Here is a 13438-nt window from a genome sequence, read left to right on the forward strand (position 1 = left end):
ACCTAACCACTGTAACTGTACAGGTTCAAGTATGTCCACGCATCATACAGATGTCTGATATTGGTTTTATTTGTATTGCGACTTTCAACTCCTCCAGTCACCAAGACACCGTGAAAACTATAATAAGGAAACAATTACATTTTGTTCAGTTTTGAGTCCTTACACATGTGCATTCAATTGATCAAACAAAGTCCATAGTTCTACATTACAGAAATATGGAACAATCCACAACAACACATCACAATGAAATCACAAAGAATATGTACCGTGTGCGCCTTTGAACCATGTGCAGATTGATTAATATCGTCTCTCTCTCTCTGACGTTCCCAAAACATACAACTTTTCTCCAGGAAGTCCGTTCAACCTCTGACCCTTACTGACAGGTGACGTCATGTGAATGACATGACAACTCTGATCATGTGACTCCCTTCAAAGGGTGTATTTTTACCTTGTAATATAACCCTTTGACATAATTTGTTGCCATTCTTAAATTCTATTTATTCATAATGAAATCAACCTTTTTATCCAAGTATGATCATCATAAAAACCATATTTTATATAATTGAAGTTTATACCTGAAACCACTGTCTCTCATTCTGGGACAGTTACAACCACCCACCCTCTCCCGACCCCCAGCGCACCTCGGACCATTGTGCTCCTTCTGAGGGCACATAGGGCTGAGGGAACATAGGTATGACCCCGACATTTATACAGGGGGCAAAAGGAGGAGACTTAAAGGAGCTGTGACCTTTAATGCACTATGTACTGTACTCCTATACACGTGAACTATGGAGAATTAAGTCAGGTAAAAGCACTTATTTGTGTCCTATTTTGTGTAATTATATAATACTGTTACACACACATATATATATATATATATATATATATATATATATATATATATATACTGCGCAAAAAGCATGGAATACGGATGTGTATATTACAGGAAACTTTCCAACAAACTCTGGTAAACTCGAAAATTGTACCATCACACCTGTATATTATCGTATATTAACTGTATATGCTGCTAAACTTTAGGTTTACGGGCAAATCTAGTGCCCATAATTGCCCGATAACTCCTCACGCAGTATTCAGCTTATAGTGTAGATTTTCGTTTTACACAAACAATACATTCCCATTGAAAAATGAATGGAGAATTTACCTCATGATGTACGATGATATAATTAGTGCCCCTCGCTTCACACAGGTGTGATTTATTTTATCAGGCTATATGTACGGCTGTTCTGTTATCGGAGTGGACTCCCAGCTCAACACCACCATGTAATGAGAATCATAACCGGAACTATTCGCTCCACACCACTCCCCCTGGCTCCCAGTATTATCAAACATTGGGCCCTCCACACATCCGGCAAGCATGCAGCAGTCTCTCAAAGGACGCTTCAAAAGGTCAAAGACTCTCCCCACCTCTACCAATCCATGCAGACATGTTCAACCGACCCACTGCTCGACTCTCATCTAGACGACCAATGTGGAAGAACCCCCCACCAGCTGACTTCACCATCCAATCAGACTTTTGTTTTGGGAAGAAATATGTGCCCTGCATGCATTCACATGGTAATAGGCCTAAACTGAGATTATTGAAATTAAACACTCCCCTCAGAAGGCATCATAAGGAATATAAATCACCTCTACGAGATTATAGGTAAACAGATAGATTATAGGGAAACATACATTATGATAGATTATAGGTAAACATACAGTATGACAGATTATAGAGGGTATGCGCATGCATGAAGTGAGTGGCAAAGTTAGCTTAACGTCTTTTAACATCGTTTACTACAGTCAGATAGGACTTTTCTGTTTAGATGTATATGGACTGTCAATCAGACAGGACTTTTCTGTTTAGATGTATGGACTGTCAATCAGACAGGACTTTTCTGTTTAGATGTATGGACTGTCAATCAGACAGGACTTTTCTGTTTAGATGTATGGACTGTCAATCAGACAGGACTTTTCTGTTTAGATGTATGGACTGTCAATCAGATAGGACTTTTCTGTTTAGATGTATGGACTGTCAATCAGACAGGACTTTTCTGTTTAGATGTATATCAATCAGATAGGACTTTTCTGTTTGGACTGTCAATCAGATAGGACCAACCAACATCCCTAGATTAGGTTTTGATATGATAGACCTTGCTGACTGGCAGCTTTTTAGTGGTTATCACCTCAAACCCCCCTTTTTGGTATATGGCTCTGGCGAAATTGTGTAAAGGCAAATAAAAATTCACTAAAATTACATAAATACACATGGAAGTGTGAAATTTGGCATGGAGTATCCTGACACATAGGGGTAAGTATCAGAATAGGATTTTGGGGCTATCTACCATTGTATTCTTAAATATGACCTACATCATCCTCAGAAACACAAAAATATACACTGTCCGTTTAACAAATAACAACAAAGATGGTTATTTTCCAGCACATTAGGGTGAATATAACTGCCTCACTTGTAAGAAAACTTCCCATATCCTTAAGCTTCAATTTAAGCCCAAGATGACCTCTCTATCTTGAAGATTACTCTTTCTGTGGCCAAAATGCTGCACTATACCTCAAATCGGAGACATTTTCATTATCAGTCATACTATAGCCTTCCAGAGTCCTAGAATGTAACAATAGGTTCACATGTTCTGCAACTACTGCTGTCTGAAGTTAGAAACATGAATACTACAGCAGGAACACAAATGCCTTTTATTATATTTATATTTATTTATTATATTATATGCACATAATAGCTTGTTTCAGTACATAGCCTATCAATATAGTCACCCAAATCAATGTGCACCCAAATGTTAATAGAAAATAGAAAGAAATAAAATAGAAATGTTGAATAGGAGAAGAGGTAGAAACCTGATTGTGTCCACCTTGATGCATTAATATAATTCAACCATCATCACTCCATGTCACCCTCAATAAATATATGTGAAACCACAAGCCGACTATGGTCCTGCATGGTTCTCTAATAGGCACACTGGTGTAAGGGTGATATAGCCTACAACCAGCAAACCCCTTCGTACAGTATACAATTCTTTCATGGTCCTTCGAGCACGGATCACCCTGCCATCAGAGATGGACCGGAGTCCCCCTCCCCAGCTCCACCGCCACCATCGGCGCAGCAGCGACCATGGGCCCCAGCCCCCCAGCAGCCATGGCCCTCAGCTGCTGCTGGGGAGCTGGGGGAGTGGGGGCCATGGCTGCTAGGGGGGGCTGGGGGCCATGGCTGCTGCTGGGAGCTGGGGGAGTGGGGGCCATGGCTGATGGGGAGCTGGGGGCCATGGCTGCTGTTGGGGAGCTGAGGACCCTGACATGCTGTGAATGCTGGACCCTATAGAGCCCAGACATGCTCCTAATGTAAGGATTGAATTGATACCTTACAGCGGGAGCAAGACTGTGGTTTTGAGAGTACACTGTCCATCTCAGGCCCCACTGAGACGGACACTAGAGCTGCAACGGTTCAGTTAGCCCACGGTTCGGTTCGTACCTCGTCGAATTAATGATTGATCATTATACAGTATGAGCCAACATGACATAATACTACATGGATGTCTTGCACTCGTATCACTTGTAAACTAAGGGTGAGAGCTCTCATCTGACTGCCTGGTCAACTTTCTTTCCTTGAATATACTTACTGTTACTGGTGTAATTGGAGATGGGTTCACAACAAGTGGATCTGTGTGTGTGTGTGTGTGTGTGTGTGTGTGTGTGTGTGTGTGTGTGTGTGTGTGTGTGTGTGTGTGTGTGTGTGTGTGTGTGTGTGTGCGTGCTACAAGCCAGATCAACCTCACCGGTGTGTTCCCAACTTCCCACAATACAAAGAAAGAACCAAGCCAGAAGCCATGACCTCATTTTGCCCATCACGTTTACATTTCACAAAGGCTCCATTTACGACATTTGTTACATGCTCATGTGCAGACATAAAACATGATGATGACCATAGCTCCATTTCTGATACTCTTACTCTCACCAGTGGAAAGCTGTGAGAAAGCTGAACAATCCTGGCTACTAAGTATGTTGCCTCTCCAGCCACACACAAATAACAGGCACTATAGCTAGAACCCTATATTGAGATAGAACGACTTGAAAGTGATATTTACATTGCTTATGTCAAGCATGCCTGAACACACACAGTAAGTAAGTCAAGTATTTCTAGATAGGAGATTGTGCAAAACCCGTTTGTCTTGTGTGTCTATAATGCATTAAATATTCTTAATCATGCCCTTGACACAGCATCTTGTGTTTTAAGAACCATTATAGAGTGCAAAATTAGACCAGTGTGTTCACATAGATAGACCATGTGTTCACATGAATTAACTTTCTGCATACAGTAGAGTAACCAAACTAAAGTCACTATGTCTACTAAGAGTAGACCGTATACCCCAGCATTACATGCCAGACAACAAATAGCATGGCAGTGCTATACAAACACACTAACATGACCTGTTCTGTTTAATTAAAGGAAGTTTAGAACACTGTACAATGACAAAGCAAGGGTCCAGGTGGACCAAGCATGAAGTTAATGGCTAGTATTTAGCCAAACATAATGGCCGTCTACACTACAGCCCTTTGAAAGCACTGTACAGGTGGAAAAGCACCTCACCCTTGTGGAAAGAGTCGTCTGTTACTAATTAACCAGTAACAACACAATATCATGCTTTCAGCACAAACACAGCAGGCAAGCTGCGGTTCCAACAGTGAGTGATCATACAACTAATGTAAAGAAAGTCCCACTGCACAGTTGGAGACCATGTACTAAAATAAGCATTAATACTTACAGCTGTGATATTCGACCGGCAGGCCTCGCCGGGCCAAATGCGGCCCCTGGGGAGTTTTCTTGGGGCCGTGGAACACTATCCATTATTCCAAAAAAGAGAAAGAAAAAAGTTTTAAAATGTAAAATATGGCCATGTCACACGTTTGGCTATCTCTGTTGTTGTCTTGTGGCCGGGTGGCCCACGACTTTAAATAATGTTACAATTGTGGCCCCCTGCCTAAATCTAGTTGAATACCCCTGACTTTAGTTACATGTTTATATAGCTATGCATGTTTACATAGCTATGCATAACCATGCTGGAGTAGGAACGAAGTCCCTTTACATTTAGTCACAGTCACACATCCACACTAACATAAACATTGGATTCAACACGCGCTCTCTCTTTCACAAGTGTGAACACACACACACACACACACACACACACACACACACACACACACACACACACCACCCTGCAACATGTATTCGATCTAGCCTACACAATAGTGACTCACCCAAGCAGCCCTGAAGCCTGAAGGTGACTCTACAGTGCAGTGCAGTTCGTTCCTCTGCCAATTACTCCACCTTGCTCAATACTCACTCACTCTGCAGGGCTGTGTGTTGTGTTGTGATGATGAGGGCTGCCGACGGCGACACAAACATGCTGGAACACGTGCTGTGCTGACGCCGACTCTCTCCCTCTCTCTCCCTTCTAGTTCTCTCTCTCTCTCTCCCCTTCCTCCTCCTCTAGGATACCTTAATTGAATCCTATAGAGCCCTGAATGCTATTTCAGAGCCCTATAGACCTACATGACGAAAGTGCTGGACCCTATAGAGCCCTGACATGCAGTGAATGCTGGACCCTATAGAAACCCTGAAATGCTGTGTGACTGCTGGACCCTATAGAGCCCTGACATGCTGTGAATGCTGGACCCTATAGAGGCCTGAAATGCATTGAATGCTGGACCCTATAGAGCTCTGACATGCTGTGAATGCTGGACCCTATAGAGCCCTGAAATGGCTGCTGGGGAGCTGGGGGCCATGGCTGCTGCTGGGGAGCTGGGGGAGTGGGGGCCATGGCTGCTGGGGAGTGGGGGCCATGGCTGCTGCTGGGGAGCTGAGGGAGTGGGGGCCATGGCTGCTGGGGAGCTGGGGGCCATGGCTGCTGCTGGGAGCTGGGGGAGTGGGGGCCATGGCTGCTGGGGAGCTGGGGGCCATGGCTGCTGCTGGGAGCTGGGGGAGTGGGGGCCATGGCTGCTAGGGAGCTGGGGGCCATGGCTGCTGTTGGGGAGCTGAGGGCCCTGACATGCTGTGAATGCTGGACCCTAGAGAGCCCAGACATAATGTAAGGATTGAATTGATACCTATTTAATTGAATCCTATAGAGCCCTGAATGCTATTTCAGAGCCCTATAGACCTATACATGACGAAAGTGCTGGACCCTATGGAGCCCTGACATGCAGTGAATGCTGGACCCTATAGAAACCCTGAAATGCTGTGACTGCTGGACCCTATAGAGCCCTGACATGCTGTGAATGCTGGACCCTATAGAGCCCTGAAATGCATTGAATGCTGGACCCTATAGAGCTCTGACATGCTGTGAATGCTGGACCCTATAGAGCTCTGACATGCTGTGAATGCTGGACCCTATAGAGCCCTGAAATGGCTGCTGGGGAGCTGGGGGCCATGGCTGCTGCTGGGGAGCTGGGGGAGTGGGGGCCATGGCTGCTGGGGAGCTGGGGGCCATGGCTGCTGCTGGGAGCTGGGGGAGTGGGGGCCATGGCTGCTGGGGAGCTGGGGGCCATGGCTGCTGCTGGGAGCTGGGGGAGTGGGGGCCATGGCTGCTGGGGAGCTGAGGGCCATGGCTGCTGCTGGGAGCTGGGGGAGTGGGGGCCATGGCTGCTGGGGAGCTGAGGGCCATGGCTGCTGCTGGGAGCTGGGGGAGTGGGGGCCATGGCTGCTGGGGAGTGGGGGCCATGGCTGCTGCTGGGAGCTGGGGTCCATGGCTGCTGGGGGAGTGGGGGCCATGGCTGCTGGGGAGCTGGGGGCCATGGCTGCTGCTGGGAGCTGGGGGAGTGGGGGCCATGGCTGCTGGGGAGTGGGGGCCATGGCTGCTGCTGGGAGCTGGGGGAGTGGGGGCCATGGCTGCTGGGGAGTGGGGGCCATGGCTGCTGCTGGGGAGCTGGGGGAGTGGGGGCCATGGCTGCTGCTGTGGAGCTGAGGGCCCTGACATGCTGTGAATGCTGGACAACATAACGACATGCGACACATAATGTACAGTACAGTACGGCTCACCTTAACGACATGCGACACATAATGTACAGTACAGTACAGTGCGGCTCACCTATAACGTCATGCGACACATAATGTACAGTACAGTACGGCTCACCTATAACGACATGCGACACATAATGTACAGTACAGTACGGCCATGGCTGCTGGGGGGCTGAGGGCCATGGCTGCTGGGGGGCTGGGGCCCATGGTCGCTGCTGCGCCGATGGTGGCGGTGGAGCTGGGGAGGGGGACTCCGGTCCATCTCTGATGGCAGGGTGATCCGTGCTCAAAGGACCATGAAAGAATTGTATACTGTACGAAGGGGTTTGCTGGTTGTAGGCTATATCACCCTTACACCAGTGTGCCTATTAGAGAACCATGCAGGACCATAGTCGGCTTGTGGTTTCACATATATTTATTGAGGGTGACATGGAGTGATGATGGTTGAATTATATTAATGCATCAAGGTGGACACAATCAGGTTTCTACCTCTTCTCCCATTCAACATTTCTATTTTTTTTTCCTATTTTCTATTAACATTTGGGTGCACATTGATTTGGGTGACTATTGATAGGCTATGTACTGAAACAAGCTATTATGTGCATATAATATAATATAATAAATAAATATAAATATAATATAAGGCATTTGTGTTCCTGCTGTAGTATTCATGTTTCTAACTTCAGACAGTAGTAGTTGCAGAACATGTGAACCTATTGTTACATTCTAGGACTGATAATGAAAATGTCTCCGATTTGAGGTATAGTGCAGCATTTTGGCCACAGAAAGAGTAATCTTCAAGATAGAGAGGTCATCTTGGGCTTAAATTGAAGGTTAAGGATATAGGAAGTTTTCTATATACAAGTGAGGCAGTTATATTCACCCTAATGTGCTGGAAAATAACCATCTTTGTTGTTATTTGTTAAACGGACAGTGTATATTTTTGTGTTTCTGAGGATGATGTAGGTCATATTTAAGAATACAATGGTAGATAGCCCCAAAATCCTATTCTGATACTTACCCCTATGTGTCAAGATACTACATGACAAATTTTAGACTACCAAGTCGATTTTTGTAATTTTAGTGAATTAATGTATGCCTTTACACAATTTTAGTGAATTAATGTATGCCTTTACACAATTTCGCCAGAGCCATATACCACAAAGGGGGGTTTGAGGTGATAACCACTAAAAAGCTGCCAGTCAGCAAGGTCTATCATATCAAAACCTGATCTAGGGATGTATAGGAATAAAAAAATCACAACTAAACTTTGCCGCCTTTTCGGTACCGATATCTCGTCCGGCCCAAGGACTAAGATGGGTCGGGCATGTGATCTGTATTGGGCTTGTGTTTCATACACTGGCTGGGTGCTTGTTTCTCTCACAAGATCTGGCAACAGTGTGTGTCATAATTTTGTCTATACTCACCTGGCAGCTGTTCATGTAAAACCCATGCACGTGTGCACTCATGCACACACACACACACACACACACACACACACACACACACACACACACCTGCCCTGTGTCACCTGCCCCCCTGTTTACACTCTTTCAGCATTTATGGCTTAAAACACACCACACACACACACACACACACACACACACACACACCTGCCAGTTCAGCTCCATAAAATACCTGTCTGTCTGCCTGCTTTCTTTCCTGCCGACCTTAACCGTTTATTGTTCCGTTACATTTATAGGCATTTAGCAGACGCTCTTAACGCAGAGCGACATAAATACTTGTAGGCAAGAACAACACAAAACGCAAAAAAAAAGGCTTTCAATCAATTGAGTTAATTGAATTTTACTTAATTTATCTTGGCCTATACCGTAGCCTCGAGCATTGCAGCAGCATTGAACTGAACACACACAGCTCAGCCTCAGAATGATCCATAAAACCAGGAGAAACACACGTTCATTCATACAAAATTCAGCCTATTCGTGTTGGGGGGGGGGGGGTGTTAACTTACGGTCAGCTTACCTCCATGATGTTGTTTAGGTGGGTTGGCTCACCGTGGCTGTCGTTGAGGGAGAAACACAACACAAGGGTTTGATGAGATGAATCGGTGCCTCACTGCCTTATAACAGGAGGATGTCTTTGTAGTTTGACAGAGACTGTAGATCAAACGGTATCACCAGACAGCTTTCCCTTAACCGAGACCGCAATAAACGGTTTAAGTTGAGCTTCTGAATTTGTGTGTAACCCACTTTGGGGGAAAAACTAAAACTTGAGCGGTTTCTTGGAAATGGCAATATTTGACATTTCCAGATAAAGACAGACAAATAGCCCATGCACAGGCTGACTCGATCAGTATAGGCCTACAATTTGAAAACGTTACTCACTAGTTATACTTTGTACATTTTGAATATTATTTATTATTACAAAACACATTAACAGCAACCCTAAATATAATATTTTGGCCATGGTCCTTGAGGGGGTTCCAGGTGGTTCCATTGTAAATAAATAAAATGTATTATTAAATATCATGGATTTTACACATTAAATACTGGTTCATTTTTGGAACCAGACCTTCAAAGTCTCTTCCAAGTCCGTCGACATGAAGGAACGCACTGGGAAAATATGTGCGTGACATTTCTTTTTTTAAAACAATGTTTTATCATACGAAAACTATTGGTGGAGAGGTTTGTCTAACCCATGTTATGCTTGAGCTGTGATTGGACCATAGCAGTTTGGGGAGGGGCTTAGCTATAGGGCAATTGTGGACAAAATGTCCAAGACGTTAGGATAGACATGCACTACTTCAGTGCAAAATAAATAATAAAATAATGCTATCGAAAGGGCTTTCAATAATTTAAACTTAGAATTTGAATTGTAATTTGTGTTTGATTAATTGTTAATAGTTCATGGTTTATTTACTGCCTGCACTTCATAAATTATTGCATGCAAGCCTTTGGTTTCATCATGTATATATTTAATGTTTTCTTTCATTTTTGGGATATTTTATTTTCTCATTCAGTTTGATGTAATTATACACGCTGCAACTTGTTGTTTTCTTTTCCTTTGATTGAGTGCTGGAAGCTATACACACTTTTCCTGGGCTGTGTGTGCTCCAGTTCCTGTTGATTTCATTGGATATCATTGGTCATCTGACCAGTTTCATTGGCTTTCATTGGATCAAATTGACAGGAACTGGAGCACACACAGCCCAGGAAAAGTGTGGATACAGAATCTGAGAGCACATCACAACAGCAGGAAAATGAGGCTTTCTGACTTGGCAACCGTTTGCTGATGTTTGGCTGGCCGAGTCATCCCTCTGTTTGTTTTTTTTCCTGAGAAGAAAGTAACTCAGTCAGTCAGTGGCAGAGAAGCTTGTCCGTCTGTCCATCGGTTTTTTTATTGTTTGCAGAACACTATCCATTGAAGATTCTCTCTAGGAGTCTAAAAAGCAGTGACCCCTAGCTGCCTGCATGTCCTGCATGGGGAATCGGGATGTGCTGCCAACACAACTCATTTAGTGCACATTCTCTGCCAGTTTGTGGGGTCCCTAGACACACCGTCATTTACAACTCATGTAAAAGTTTTAATATTAAGGTTTTGAATATTCTGATATGGGGAAAAAAATAAAGATGGCTGCTAATAATGTAATTACTTCAAATTACACCTAACTTCTATTCTGTTGAACCTATAATGGTGATGTTAGTGCTTATACCTATGTTATCATGAATGAGTAATTGTATAAAAATAAATACAAAATAAATTTGACAATATATAGTATGTGGGGAACTAAAGTTAGATATTGGAATATAAGCTTAAATCGTGCACTTTACGATAAAAGCATGAAATTTGGCATAGGCTACAGTTAAAGCATGCCATAAGGAACATTTTTGGCCATGGGGCCATCGCAGAGTTGTCCCGTGGTGACCTGGCCGCCATTTTCCAAAATGGCCACCACCTGCTGTTATTTTACAATAATATAACTCAAAGTTCTAGACCACATAGGATCTTGATTCTGGTGACTAATCCTGCATTTTCAAGGATGAGGAACACAGTGGTACTATTTACAACACGCTAGATAATATAGTCAAACCATCAAAATGTGCAATATCAATGTGTTCAAACTCAAACTGACACGTGAGAGTCAACTCACAAACCAGCTCTGCCCCTCTGAGTCTTCAGTGCCCAGTGAGGTCAGATCAGAACACCAGTCTGTGTGTACTCCTAGCCAGAGCCCCATCCTGCTCGCCAACCAGAACACCAGCCCTTGTACCAGATATAGCCCCCCACCAGATAACAGAGTGGAGCAGCAATACAGGGGGGCCACGACCTACTGTAGCCATCCCTGACTTCACCAAGAGTTGCCCGCCTCAGATTATCACTCGAACCTGCTTCCATCCAACGCCACCCAGTGGTTCAAGTATCAAGTCCTATAGTTGACCACCTCAAGCGTGAAGAGGCTTGCCTGGTGGTCGACGCTTAGCTGAACAAAACATTGGTTACCTCAGAAAATGGGCACAGTTCTGCATGGTTCTGAAGATGGAACTGAGTGTGAGGCCGCAGCCCCGTCCTATAAGAGACAGGGGAAGCGAATGCCTACACTGTCCATATAACGAACACCTCAGTGTACTATAGAGACTCACGACAGAACATGATCACAGAATGGATTCGAACCCAGAAGTCGTGCTGGCGGTAGATCACACCTATAGCTGACCAGTGTGATCTCAGGAGGCCATGTAGCCTGCGTGCATTGGTTTAGGTTTAGGTTTATTTATTTAGCATGTACTGTAGTACAAAAAATAGACAATAACATATCAAAGAACAAAAATACAATGCAAAGGAAGGGAAGGGAAGAAGCCCAGCTGGCTTATTTGGAATCCTTTCCTGTATGGAAGAGGCCATTGGTTTAAAACAGATTAAAAGTTCATTAAGAACAATTACAAAAGTCTACAAGTTGGCAATAAAGAAATAAAAACAAGACTGCACAAAAAAGGGAAGTAAACAAACAAACAAAAGAAAATATGACATCAAAGTAAAACATGTAATCTACAGAGAGGAAGAAATAAGATATTTCTTTAGATGTTTTTTCTAATATTGGCAAGGATAATGAGGATTTAAGTGAATCATCTAGAGGGAATTCCATAGATGAGGGCCTCTGAATTTTATGAAAGATTGATGTTTGGACGTGCGACAATAACCTGATGCTGCCAGATCCAAAAAGCTTGCTACACAAATTTGTTTCACAGCTTATTTGGATCTGGGATCGCGGAAGCAAATTCGATGACGGGGCTGTTCCTTTTTTTCAAGATACATGGTAGATGATTGGATGGGAGCGTCTGTCTATCACCGTGTGGGCGTGCAAACACAACCAATCATATCGACGTGTCTATATACCGTCACATCCGCTTTTGCACATATCCCGCCTTTAGCTCACGCTGATTGGTTCGGTACGAAGCAGATCTGACTCAGGGCTCAACTCCGTCAGAGATCCCAGATGAGTGTTGTGTTGGGGAATATGTTTCTCCAATACCGCCCTCATCTGGCAGCGTCAGGTTAGTGCGACAATAGGGTAATTCAAAATCAGAGGGAGGGCAGAATCCGTTTTACCGGCCCGGCAGGCCGGCCGGTAAACAGGGCCGGCCGGTCCTTAAAAGGGCCGGCCGGTCCTTAAAAGGGCCGGCCGGTAAAAAGGGCCGGTAAAAAGGGCCGGTAAAAAGGGCCGGTAAAAAGGGCCGGCCGGTCCTTAAAAGGGCCGGCCGGTCCTTAAAAGGGCCGGCCGGTAAAAAGGGCCGGTAAAAAGGGCCGGCCGGTCTTAAAAGGGCCGGCCGGTCTTAAAAGGGCCGGCCGGTTGTAAAAAGGGCCGGCCGGTCGTTAAAAGGGCCGGCCGGTCGTTTTAAGGGTCGGCCGGCCGTATTTTTTCTTTTTTTTTTTTTTAAGTTAATTTTTTTTTTTTTGTAACTCTGTCATTTCTCAACCGTTTTGGATGGGGGTGGTCTCATTTGAATCGTGCCGCCCCCCCGGGGGCATCCTTGGGGGTCTCAAAGTTGGGGGACCCCCCGGGACCCCCAGGGACCCCCAAATGGTAACTCTGTCATTTCTCAACCGTTTTGGATGGGGGTGGTCTCATTTGAATCGTGCCGCCCCCCCGGGGGCATCCTTGGGGGTCTCAAAGTTGGGGGACCCCCCGGGACCCCCAGGGACCCCCAAATGGTAACTCTGTCATTTCTCAACCCTTTTGGATGGGGGTGGTCTCATTTGAATCGTGCCGCCCCCCCGGGGGCATCCTTGGGGGTCTCAAAGTTGGGGGACCCCCCGGGACCCCCAAATGGTAACTCTGTCATTTCTCAACCGTTTTGGATGGGGGTGGTCTCATTTGAATCGTGCCGCCCCCCCGGGGGCATCCTTGGGGGTCTCAAAGTTGGGGGACCCCCCGGGACC

The sequence above is a fragment of the Protomyctophum bolini genome, assembly GCF_963924005.1.
Source record: "Protomyctophum bolini genome assembly, chromosome: 2".
NCBI classification, from domain to species: Eukaryota; Metazoa; Chordata; class Actinopteri; order Myctophiformes; family Myctophidae; genus Protomyctophum; species Protomyctophum bolini.